The sequence below is a fragment of the Monodon monoceros genome, unplaced genomic scaffold (genome assembly GCF_005190385.1).
Source record: "Monodon monoceros isolate NGI ecotype Baffin Bay Population unplaced genomic scaffold, NGI_Narwhal_1 Super_Scaffold_4, whole genome shotgun sequence".
NCBI lineage: Eukaryota > Metazoa > Chordata > Mammalia > Artiodactyla > Monodontidae > Monodon > Monodon monoceros.
The window spans coordinates 44,029,305-44,043,007 of NW_021703781.1; the positions used below are offsets into that span (position 1 = coordinate 44,029,305).

At 40.9% G+C, this 13,703-nt stretch overlaps 1 protein-coding gene across 14 annotated transcripts in view; it reads right to left on the minus strand.

The window, feature by feature from the left end:
* Positions 1–13,703, minus strand: part of SGMS1 (sphingomyelin synthase 1) — a 290,473-nt gene that overhangs the window by 64,690 nt on the left and 212,080 nt on the right. For 9 of the 14 annotated variants that reach the window (XM_029245156.1, XM_029245153.1, XM_029245160.1 and 6 more), the window contains one exon: positions 2,816–2,934. The exons of 4 other annotated variants lie outside the window; for them this stretch is intronic. The gene's annotated coding sequence lies outside the window, so the exon portion shown is untranslated. Of the gene's footprint in view, positions 1–2,815; positions 2,935–8,251; positions 11,076–13,703 lie in introns of those variants that run through there. One more of the 14 variants, XM_029245164.1, reaches the window with a different exon arrangement.

Consider the following 13,703-nt stretch of genomic DNA (forward strand, 5'->3'; position numbering starts at 1 on the left):
CAAAATTCATTATAATGAACATATTATTTTTCTAATCAATACAAGGCTATAATAAACAAACATAAATAAATAAATAGCTGTTTTAAAAGTGGATGCCCTCCCTCAATTACACACACACACTTGCCCTCTCTCCCCACCCACCTCCTACTGAAAAACTCCAGACACAACCTTTGTCTTCTGTTATCAACAGAAACAGAGGAGCGACTGTGGAGCTGGTAGACTAAATTTAGCAGACAGATCCAAGTTAGAGTTCCTCTCAAAGAACTCCTGGAAATAGCTCTGGTCTCATGAAACTGAACTTCCTTGCTCTGTCACTCTGGGCTTCATTTTATGAGCTTCTGATTTTATCAAATGGCCACAGGAATTACATACTATTAAAAATAGCACCACAGTATGCTGGTTGGTGTAACTTCTTGGCAAAGAGCAACTTGTTTTCTGCATTTCTGTGAAACACTTAATACATGTAAATCAAAATAACAAAGGTCAAAGTCTTCAGAAGTAGGTTATTAACTTCAGGAGTTACAATCAACAGTACAATAGATTCTTATTAAGAAGGGAAAAAAAACTTTAAAAAAATGAATGCTTAAATCTCTTACGTGAGGGTACTTTATAAACTATAAAATTATCCAATTCTCAAAGCAAAAATTTTGGGGAAGTTTATTGTACCAATTTTGCAGGTGAGGACATGGAGGCTCCGAAAGTAAGTGATCTCAAGTTAGATCTTCAGCACTGAAATAGTGCTACAATTATATTACATCAAAGAATTTTCCAGAATTTATCACTAAGTCATTTAGACTTGAATAGAGCCAAATGATCCACTTCTGCTTTTCCTTTAAAGTTAAAAAGACTTCCATTGTAATTATATTTTATCAAGATTTTTTAAATTTATAGACAATTTTTTTTTTTTTTGCATTCTCCTCTTTGGCCTGAACTTTTAAAACAATCTCCTCATTTTTCCAAAATATCAATTTCCAGTAAGACAAAAAGATGGTTTTCTTCTTGTATCTTTTGCATTAAACAGTATAAGCTTCACTTGTGCCAACGGTATTTATAGAGAAAAGTTTGAGAGAGCTGGGCAGCAAGAAGAGACAGAAACATGGTATTTATAATTCGGAGATGCAGGATGTAGAAATTATTTGAAAAAGATCAGAACAGCTTTATAATGAATAGTTCATTTTTGTTGGTAAAAATTTATATAACTTTGACTTGGCTGCGTCATGTGATTTTTAAATTGCCTTAAATATAAAATTCTCTATTAATATTGCTCTCTCTATATACAAAACATATATCAGTATATCATATAATTTTATAATAGTAATGAAATACATACATTGCTTTTTTTCAACAGGCACAAAGTTGTTATTCTTCTTTTTTTTTCTTCTCCCAGTATAAGGAGTGTCTAATGGGGATGGAGTTTGGCTCAGGGCTAATGTCTTGAACACACGTATTTAAACATGAGGCAGCCATACGGCATAGTGGTTAAAATGAGCTTTGGAATCTCTAAGACTGGGTCAAATTCTTCTTCCTTCCTTCACTAATAATAACTACCATTTGTATGATCTTAGGTGAGTTACCTAAACATCTGAACCTCTTGTTGCCTCATCTCTAAAATGAGAATTAATATCGATCTCAGCTGGCTTAAAACATTTTTTTCTTTTTCTTTTGATATAATTTTAGATTTACATAAAAGTTGCAATAATAGAACAGAAAACTGAGGTATACCCTTCACCCCATTTCTCCTGTGTTAACAACTTAGATAACCATAGCGCAGTTATCAAAATCAGGAAATTAACAATGTTATAATATTATTAACTTAAAAACAGATCTTATTTGAATTTCACCAATTTTCCCCGGATGTCCTCTTTCTGTTCCCACAATCTTTTAGTTATTGGGTCTCCTTAATCTCCTCCAATACATGGCTGTTCCCCAATCTTTCCTTGCCTTTACGACCTTGACACTACTGAAGAATAATAGTTATTCTGTAGAATGTCTCTCAGTTTGGGTTTCTCAGATGTTTTCATGATTAAAGTTACACATTTTTGGCAGGAACACCCAGAAGTGATGTTGTGTCCTATTCAGTACATCGTGTCAAAGGGTACATGATGTTTATATGTCATATCGGGTGTAATGCTAACCTGATCTCTTGTTTAAGTCGGTAACCTCAGAAAGTTGTTTGTGTACGTGGTGGTTCTGGAACTTGTCTTTAACAAGTGGCAGCTATTGTTACGGTAAAATCCAAACTAAGAACAGAAGTTTTGGAATTAGGTAGACTTGGGTTCCAATGCCCATTTTACTGGTTCCTGCCATGTGACCATGGACAAGTTTTTTTAACTTCCCCAGTTCCCGCAGTGTCCAATAAAGACAAAACTACCTGTAAAGCTGTTAAGAAGCTGTTATAAAGTTAAGAAGATGAAATGAAATATGTAAAGCACTCAGTGCCTGCAATTTATGCATGTTCCATGAAATCAATCACTATTATTACTTTTTAAGTAAGTTACTATTTTTTCTGCAAAATAATCACTATGGCTTAAGATAAAGAAATCTGAGATCTGGGGAAAAATGTGGGTTGGAGCATTGTGGGAGTAGGTTGGAAAGATGTCAGATGAGGGGGGAAGGCATGGAAGAGCCAACAGCACACCCCTCTTACTCCATCTCATCTTTCCATTGCAAAAACTGGCGTTGCAAGTACAGCCAGAGAACATGAAGGCATTTGTGCTTGATTTCTGACACATTAACCCCATGATGCAAGAACCAATTCCCTGCTATACGCCATGGAGGCTTCTCCCCCATTTGTTCTCTCTTGTAAAATCATTACCTTCTGCTTGCTGGGATCTCTTGCAGGGATTTTTAGGCTGTGACATAGGACACCAAACTTTTTTCTTCTATGGCTGCCTCTGCTGTTGTACTCAGGTGTAGACAGCTAGGAGGGCAATTCTAGGACACACATAACATACGGTAGTTAAAATATATCCCTCCTTTTAAAATATAAGCCTAACCCTAAAGAAACCAAAAATAAATGTAAACTTAATCCTGGGGGGAGATCTGGATTTTAAATACTTCTCCGTCAGACCATATGAAGGATCATAAAACTACTGCACCACGGCCTTTGTGGATTTAACCTCAGCTTTGGAAAACCACATTATTATTCATAGACATGAGAGAGTAATAAATATGTACTGGGTTACTCCATAGAGCTTAGATGTTGATTACAAAGGCATTAGAGCATCATTAAGTGTTGAAGTATTGATAACTAGAAAATCAATAATGTGATACAACAGTCTTCTATAGGATACTATTATTACCAGCCAAGCTCTACAACAACTGTACCTTAGAGACCAGGAAGTTAACAGCCACCTGCCAAGCTCTCTCTATGCCAGAGTGGGAACCTGTATGCCACAGAGGTGAAATAACATGCATGTGTAGTTCTCTGAAAAAACCAATCTGCCAGATGGATATTGATGCTCTGGCTCCCAGGCCAGGATGAGGACCACTGGCTCAAGTGATCTATAAATGGCTTTGAAGAGCACTGAATTTTCAGAGGGCGGTTTAAGCAGAGAACTAAGCGGGATCAAGAGTCCAGGGTCTCTTCTCAGCACACTTCTGGCCCACGTGTGAGAGGGAAGGTCCATTACTTACTTGCGTTCTCACCCTCCTGCTCTGCCTCCTAGCTCACATTACTGAGAGTTTACCAGGACCTAAACTTTTTACACTATAAGCTCATTGAAATCAAAGCAATCCTACGAAAAGGATGAAGAATCCCTGTTGACAGGTGAGGACTTAAGCCCCAGAAGTGAGGTGAGACACTCAAGGTCGCACACTGGAGCAGGGCTCCGACACTGGGCTCCAACGTCTGTGTGCTTCACTACTGAGCAGTACGCCTCCTAGTGGGAAGCCGTCCCTTCCCTTCAAACCATGAGGGTAAAGCTGAGAGAAGACTCTGGAACATGTTTTCAGTTCCTTAAAAGGAGGTGCACTGTTACCACAAGCCCTGTTACCGACAAATTCGTCTCTCTTCTTTCCGAGCAGTTTCAGGAGCATCCTTCTGGGTCAAACGCTCCACCACTGGGGAGGCCCCTAACGAACACAAGGCTCTCCCACCTCCTCCGCCCTCTGCCCAGGCTAACATGTCCACTGCCCAGCCTGGCTCCAACAGCTGAGAGACAACATCAGGGCTCGTGCGGAGCCTGAGCTGCGGACACGGTCCTCCTTCCTGGAGTGCCTCTCGCGCTCCAGGGCGCCATCTGCATGTACCACGCAGACAATTCCTGAACACAAATCACGTCTACAAAGCAGTGGGTCACATCAGGGGATAAATTTCCTAGAGAAGGACGTTCCATACAGTTTCACTTTCCTCAACACTTAGGCAAAGGTATTTCTTTCTTTCTTCAAAAAGGACTTTCCCCCTTACTACAAAAACAATATACTCTCCTTATAAACGATTCAAACGATATAGAGAAGTACATTCAAGTTAGACTGGAAGGAAGGAAGAGAGAGAGGGAGGGAGGGAGGGAGGGAGGGAAAGCAAGCTTCCTCAACTCCATCCTTTAGAGATAACTAGTGCTAACAGTCTGATGTACATGTGTCAGGACTTTAAAAAATGCAAATATAATTGTTAAATGAAAAAAGCAAGGGAGCAGATTCACACGTAATTGTATAATACCATGGGTCTAAAAGAGAGGGAAGGAAGGAGATATATACAAATTTGCCAATATACACATAAAATATGACTTGAAAGCTTCAAAATAGTCAATATGAACTGACTCCAGGGAGTGGACCTGGGTGGCAAGGATGAGAAGTATACTTGCCGCTGTACATCCTTTCTTACCATTTGAACATGGAACCATGTGAATATATTATCTACTCAAAATATTAACAGAGGGCTTCCCTGGTGGCGCAGTGGTTGAGAGTCCGCCTGCCGATGCAAGGGACACGGGTTCGTGCCCCTGTCCGGGAAGGTCCCACATGTCGCGGAGCAGATGGGCCCGTGAGCCATGGCCGCTGAGCCTGCGCATCCAGAGCCTGTGCTCCGCAACGGGAGAGACAGACCACAACAGTGAGAGGCAGAGTTAAATACTGAAACAGAGAAAATGCATTTATTAAAAGCCCAAAACAGTGCCTAGCATAGAGTTGGCACTCCATGGATCTTGCAGAATGAATGAAACAAATGAGACTCTCTCTTCCAATATAATAGGAATTACTCTGCTCACAGGACACACCCTGTTCTAAGTCACCTACCAGCTTACAAGGACAAAAGAACAAAAGCACTTGATTACTGACAAGGAAAGTGACCATGATTGGCTCTTATAAGAGGAACAGTAAATATAAATTAAGAGTGAAAGAAGATTTTAGATTGCATCTAGCAACTGGCAAAGATATCAACCACCATTCTGAACATTTTCTCCCAAGACTCCTGTGGGCAGAGAGAGGATAAACATAGCCACTCAAAAGTCTGGATGCATAGACTTTTTAAGAAGGACAATTTTTTATGTTTAGTTGACCTTAAAATTACATGTAAATTTGGTATTCTCTATAATAATGGTTATATTCATACAAAAACCACTTACTTTGCCCAAATCTTTAAGAAGTATGTGTTTATCATGTTACTTCACACCTCTTGACCTACTACCTCACATATGGGGGAATTCAAGCACCCCGACTGTAAAATTAGATTCTAGCTGAATCTTCAAATTCTAAACAAACTGGGGTCATCAAAGCAAGTGCTTTACCCGAGATCACAGGGCAAAGGCTAGCAAAGCTGAGACCAGGCTGTGAGAGCAGTTTCTCAGTGAGAGCCTAAGATTTGACTGAAGTCTTTCTGTGTGTCTTTCTCCCCACCTCCACCCAACATGCACACAGCTACTACCGGCTCCCCGAAACAAAAGCCCTCCCATAGCTGCCTGGGTCTGGAAGCCCACACCCATTTGCAGAACTGCTGAGTCCGACTATGCCCACAAAACATAAAACCTCTAACAAGCCCTGTATCTCATTAGACTTTGTATGAAGCTTTTTGTTTTTATAAACGAAACTGTTTCTAAGCACTTCAGTAATTATTTTGGCTGCACCATTTGCATATTGGTTAATGCACTCATTGCAGATCTGTGTCTTTTATTTATTTGATAAGACCAGAACCTTGGAATGACAACATGTGGTTAACCAACTTTTTTTTTTTTTTTTTGCGGTACGCGGGCCTCTCGCTGCTGTGGCCTCTCCCATTGCGGAGCACAGGCTCTGGACGCGCAGGCTCAGCGGCCATGGCTCACGGGCCCAGCCGCTCCGCGACATGTGGGATCTTCCCGGACCGGGGCACGAACCCACGACCCCTGCATCGGCAGGCGGACTCTCAACCACTGCGCCACCAGGGAAGCCCTAACCAACTGTTTTGATTAACAATGTTTGATATTTGCAGTGAGGTGGATGGACCTAGAGTCTGTCATACAGAGTGAAGGAAGTCAGAAAGAGAAAAACAAATACCGTATGCTAACACATATCTATGGAATCTAAAAAAAAAAAAAAGAAAAAAGGTCTGCTGAACCTAGGGGCAGGACAGGAATAAAGACAAAGACGTAGAGAACAGACTTGAGGACACAGGGAGGGGGAAGGGGAAGCTGGGATGAAGTGAGAGAGTGGCATGGACATATATACACTACCAAATGTAAAATAGATAGCTAGTGGGAAGCAGCTGCATCATACGGGGAGATCAGCTCAGTGCTTTGTGACCGCCTAGAGGGTTGGGACAGGGAGAGTGGGAGGGAGAGGATATGGGGATATATGTATATGTATAGCTGATTCACTTTGTTATACAGCAGAAACTAACACAACATTGTAAAGCAATTATACTCCAATAAAGATGTTAAACAAACAAACAAGCAAAAAAAGTTTGAAAACAGTACTGCCTGTTGTTTAACATCTTCCATAATACACATCCCCCTGATTTTAGCTGGCTTGGCTTTCCCTTAATTTTTTCAAAGCAACTTCATATTAAAATTAGAGTATCCTATTTTACACAAAGAATTCCTTGAACAATAAACATCGGTTAAAATATCTGCGCTGAAATTATGTTCAATTCTTACTCAGAACACTTGATACTTTATATATATGTAATGTCCATAAATCAAATGCATAAATCCTGTTTTACAAAAGACACCTGCGGCAGACAAGACACTTCAGCAGGAAACCAATTTTAACTGGTGAAAGAAAAGAAAGTATCTCTGGGAGAAACAAGTATACACATTTTTAGACTGCTACTATAAAAATTTCCTGAAGCATCAGCTCTGAAGAATCACTCTATTCCCTCAGGGAATTTAAGCCAACAGAATGTCCATGTCTAGATGTTTTAAGAGGAACTGGGAAACTTGATGCCTGTACAAATTCCTACAGGGGTGAATGAATGTCCAAACAATTTCTCTATTGGATCACATATCTCTAGTCCCCAGGAGAAATCTCAGAGCTTTTAGGATCAAATTAATTCCACTCTGTCACAAAAGTAACCAGTGCATGAAGGCAAAGATGGTGATGGTCATGGTCTGGGTCTGGGTCTGGGACAGCACTGGAGAGAGGTGAAAACCAATGTCATGGGGGAGAGACCGTGGTGTTAGGAATCAGCTCCAAAAGCGCTGTGCTTGCTGCCCTGGCCCCGCCTTGGAATAAGACCCAATAAGAGGACAGTCTTCCCCAAGCATCTCCAAGACCTTATCCGAGGTGGCGTGAATTTCAAACATTTGATACAAAAATGTTCAAGTATAAAGGAAAAGGCAAGTTCCAATTTCACAACACATTCTAAAGCAACTCAAAAACCATCCAAAGCAGAAAGACTTCTAGACTAGGAGACATAAGACCTAAAGTCAAGTCAATGACTACCCCCTCCCAGCTTTCAGCTTCTCTTTTGAGTTAACTGGGCAGAAATTTAGTATCTTTCCTTCCTCACAATGCTATTATTGGACTTGAATATGACAAACCTTTCAAAACCATGAAATGCTGCACAGATTACTATATTACCCAAAGGATGGCAAATTTATAAATGATTAAATTGTAATATCAACAGTTTCCTGTCTAGGTAGCCACAGAAACAAAAAAGGATCTAGACACAATCCTTTAGACAGTTTTATCCAAAGCTATGGTTTCTGCATGAGTTTAATAAATAATACAAATCATTATGACTTAGATTTGGGTCTACTTCTTCTAAACATAACATCACTCAACGAAGGCCTAGCCTTACACCGCACTCTACAGGCTAAGGAGGCAGCAGTCATACCTCTGGGTTCTATTAGTAACCGGACCATGAACTTCACACCAGCAGGGCTGTCCTCCTCAGGATCCCTGAAGAGCAGCCCATCAAGCACCATGCAGAGGACAATGCTTCCAGAAGAGTCTACCTTTATAACTCCACCAGGGCACAGTCCAAGAGTTGTTTCAGTAACAAGAGAAAGAAAAGTCAACAGACAAAAAGTAAATAATTGAATAACAAACATGAGAACAAAGTATTGGGAAGGAAATGGTATGATGGCTGAGATTTGCTTTGGGCCCCTCTCTCCCTCCCCGGACCCTGAACAAAGTAGGGCAGAGGGAAAGGTAGAATCAGAATCAGAGAAAGTCGATAGTTGTTAATGCTGGGTGATAAGGATATAGAGCGTGCTACTAGTCACTCCACATTTTCAAGAATTGTCATTATAAAATGTTTTTTAAGCCGTAATTTGGTATGAACCCAATTTTTGTTTTGAAAATCACACACGAACACACACAAAAAACATAAGGCACCCAGAAAAAAGAAATAAAAATAAAATAAATACATCAAAAAATCTATGTTGGGTCGTGGGATGAAACACACAACTGCTAATCAGAGAGACAGTACTCACAGTAAACAGAAGTTCTTTCCACCAAGCCTCAGGCATTCATCAACAGCTACTGGAGCTACCACTGCTTAATTTTTAAAAAATTTTTTTAAGCTGTACAATACGATGAGTTGATATCCACATACATTGTGAAACCACCATGTCTTTAATAACCTACCCACACATACAACATTCCCTGAGCAAGGTAAGACCTGACCCTGAAAGTACACCCAAATATTACCCACCCTACAGTCCCCACAGGCAGTGGGGCTTTCACGCATAGCTCTTTCCTCAAAGAACAAAAACATTTCCCAGATTCTCTACGTAAAGAAACCAGGTCAAGTCAACAATAAGAGAGAGAGAAAAAAAAAAAAAAGAGGCAGAAAGATCAAATTGTGACGCGCAAGAACACCTTACATTAGATGGATGATAAAAATCTAAACACCGCATCCCATTTATTGGGAAGATACATACTAAAGCTTTATTCTGTATTTCTTTTTCTGTTCTTCCTTTTTTTTTTTTTTTTCTTAAACTATTTCCTCACTTGCTCTACATTTCATTTTTTTGATCCAGAGGCAGACAAGAAAGTCAGGAAATATCTGAGAAACTCCACGAATGGCAGATAAGGAGGTGGCTTAAGCAATAATACACTGTTCTAGAAATTCCCTTTGATAAAGGCACTGAGTTCTGAGACTAATTACTAGGGATAGTTACAGAGACTGTGAACCTTTTCTGATATCTGTCCCTCAACAAGAAAAAAGATTCTCTGGGCAAAACGTTTTTCATTAGTGTGGACATCCACAAGACAGACAACAAAATCACCGGCTGAACAGTGCAGCTTAAAAAGACCTTGCAGGTGAGCTGATAAAGGTCCCCCAAAACAAGGAGATTCTTTTGATCTTACATGTCCTCGGGACACTGTGCTCAGTCATCTTCCCAGAGCGAGGTATTCATTACCCAAACGTCCAGACTCTTGACCTTTGCCCCCTGAGTCATATATCCTCTCTCTACATGGACACATAAAAGCAGGGGGAAAACTGCCACGTAAGCCAATCCTCTGGGTTAAAGGGGGAAATTATTTACATTCCATTCTCACATCCTTCCTCTCTGAAACTTTTTTTTTTTTTGGCTGCACTGAGCAGCATGTGGGATCCTAGTTCCCTGACCAGGGATGGAACCCTGTGCCCCCTGCAGTGGAAGCGTGGAGTCTCAACCACTGGATCTCCAGGAAAGTTCCCCTCTGAATTTTTAAAAGAAGCTTGCTTTTCTTAAAAACTGGTCAGTTCCTATCTTATGGATAATATGAATCTTATGATGTTTCTCATTTTGCTGTGCCCACCAGGAATCCCTTAGCCAAATCTAAAACTGGACTGAACCTAAAGATTCAGTGCTTATATCTAACGAGTCTAAGTGTTTGTTATGTGCATCTCAAATCAAAACGTCCATCACCAGCCACGTGAATTCCTTCTTCAAGAGAGACGAGAGTCAGGGATGGTAATACGGGTGATGGCATAATGCTGGTTTTCCCCTGGCACTTCGGATGCGTTCTGTACCATAGTTTATGACACATGACGGGGCAGAATTTGTCCAGACTTGATCAAGAACCACATCCACTAAGAAACTCCTCTTGCCATTCAGTTATCCATAACTTTCAATAATGTGAATTTTCTCGGAGGGCGTGGTCTTTCAAGAGGTCTGTACAAATTCTGGTATCAGGCACTATGAAATGGAAATCAAAATAAATCTGAGGTAATACGAAATAAACATGAAACAGCAAAAAAAAATCACCCAAGTTTTTTATAGCTATCTACACGTTCTGCTTTAAGTCATAGCTAATTTAATTTGGGGGGCAGGAAAGCAAGACAAGTTTGACCCCAACGTTCAGGCTGTTAGAGCCAAAGTTGCTTTTTTTCTAGATTTTTGCTTTTCATTCAACACCAAATGGTTTAGCAAGTAATGATTGGTATGAATTTTTTCTGCCTAACTAAAAAGTAAAAATAATGAAGTTAATGACTGCTTCTTAAAAGTGAATCAAGTAATGAACCAAATTAACAAATCACTACATGAACTAGTTATAGTTTGAGAACTAATTATCATATATAGAATAATACTGTAATCTGCATGGACTCCTTTTAGCTTTTACGTAACAGGAAGAGCCTGGCAGAAGCACTTGAGTGAGCTGGGACTTTCAGCTCACATCTAACTCATGAGCTTATCCCTTGAATCCAGGGATATCAAGAGACAGCAAACCTTGAGTGATGGCAAACTCCATGCCCTGCTCTCCCTAGCCACATGGCTACTTCTTTGTGATTAGATACCAAAAAATGCCTTCATGGGTTACTGTTATGATTAGTATATTGAATTTTTACAACTCGAGATGCAGTTCACAGTAAAAAGCATAGTAACGGGTTGGTGGGGTCCCCTGGATACCTTCACCAATCTGGGACTAGATTAACCCCTCCCTCACAACACACTAAAGCATGTGGATGGCTAAGTAACCAGTCACTGTCACTGACTGGAATTAGCTAAGACAAGCCTGACAACTCTGTTCCCACTGGTCGACGTGCAATGCTTATCAAGACTTAAGTTACATTTGCTCTCAACTTGTTTGTGCAGCTTGTACTTGGTTCTGTTATTACATAATTTAACAAAATATTAAGTAATAAATGAAATTCGAATCTGAAAAACAGTGACCTGTTGTTTCTATTAAACTGAATGCTTTAGAAACACTTGACAAATGAAAATAGCTAAAAATGCTGAAAAATTAGGTATATTCGAGATAATGTTAATATTCTAAGGGGAAAACACGACTTCTCAATATCTAGACAGATTCAGTACTGAGCTGCTTGGAAAGTTTTGATGTTCTGGATTTAAAGAAATAAAGACTGGACATCACCGATGGTGCGTCGTGACTATGATTTGTGAGGGAAAGACAATTATGGAACACAAAACAGAGAACCCATATCCAAAGAAACACTCTTGACACTAAATGAAAGACTAACCGATTCTGAGCGTTGATATTTCTAAGTTTAATAAAATGTTTATGGTGGGCATGTGTCATTTTTCATTATTTCCACTCTCAAATGATTAATCATCCAACTAGGGGGTCCTAATTGTATTTGACAAAGCTTTCTCTAAGGAACTAAAACCAAGGTCTGGACTCTCCCTCTCTATTTTCTTTCCTTGATAAAGAACTTGAACAAAAATGAAAGGGAGACAGTTTGCCTTGATGAAATCTCACCCCCCTTTCAGCGGTCATGTTCTCTGGAGTCTGCACTTCCCTAGGCTCTGCAAAGGAGGCTCCCAGGGCTGCCTGCCTGGTGGCCCAGGTTAAACACTGCCTCTTCTCTCTCCTTTGCATTTACAACCGCCTTTATCTCAAGTCCTAGTATGCTCAGCTAGGAGCTGAGCAAAGTAAGGCAAAGGTCAACTTACACTACAAAGGTGTTTCTTTTCCCTAGGATGTTTGCATTTCAGAAGATCTATCTAGGGCTTCCCTGGTGGCACAGTGGTGGAGAGTCCGCCTGCCTGCCGATGCAGGGGACATTGGTTTGTGCCCCGGTCCGGGAAGATCCCACATGCCGCGGAGCGGCTGGGCCCGTGAGCCATGGCCGCTGAGCCTGCGCGTCCGGAGCCTGTGCTCCGCAACGGGAGAGGCCACAACAGTGAGAGGCCCGCGTACTGCAAAAAAAAAAAAAATCAGGATGCATCAGGCACTGATCAAAGTCTGGACAGTCACCGGAGCCTGTCTTATGACCAATAATGATGTAACCAACCTCCCTGTGAACTACACCGAGGCCAGAGGGTACCTGGACAGGAAGCTCCCAAGTGCTCTGGCTCAGTGTGTGGTGACCAATTCATAATGCAGTCACCGCCAAGGGGACTTCACTGTCTCCCCGTGGCGATAATTAGTGTGTGTGACCAGACCAACGGCAGAGGACTCCAGAAACACAAACGCTCCAATATAAATACTTACGCCTATAACTGACCTCAGTGGGACTTGTGGCCACATCTCGAGACATACAACATAAACCAGGGTGAATTATGTGACACTTGAGCCAGCAGTGGGAAAAATCATTAACTGTCACATTCTAAGAGCACATCTCTCTGCCTTCCTGAAAAACAGCAAGTTCTAAACTAGCCCCATTTCCCATACCTGATGTTGTAAGAGGTACTTTCAACATCGGCGATGCCGGAAATCTGTACCAACAGCTGCCCTCTCCATCTGCACAATACCAGAAACCTCCTTAAAGGCAGGACACATATTCGTCGAGTGATTATTATCTATCAACTTCATCTATTTCTCTCAAAACTCTTCGAGGTAGGTATTTTAATCTCCGCTTTTACAAATTAAAAAAACTGGGGCTTGGAGAGCGTGTATTCCTTATTCGGGAACACCCGTGAGCTGCAGCATGAGAACGAAATGCGGAAACTTCCATTTCCAAAGCCTCTGCTTTCCCACTCACTGTAAAGCCTACTAGTTTTATTCTCAAGTGGTTCACACGTTTCATTTCACCTGCAAAGCATTCCTCCCAAAAGTCTACACACCACTGAAAACTTATACCACCTAATCAAAAATACCCCACAAAAGGTCCTGTATTTTCTTGAAGTACCTTTGTTTTTTTTTTTTTACAACGGTCACTGTTGATATTAGCATTTTATTTTTCATTTGCTCAGTTTCTCCAGGGCCGGCTTGGAGCCTTTCGACAAGGCACCAAGGTCTCACCTGCAGACCCGCCCTCACTGAGTGGAACTAATGACAAACAATCCTGCTTTTAGAAACTCATTCTTCAAAGTAGATTCCATTCGTCTTATTCATTTATCCTCCTGTATAAGATGTCAAAGACAAAGTCACAAATGAATTTCTGTCCGCCT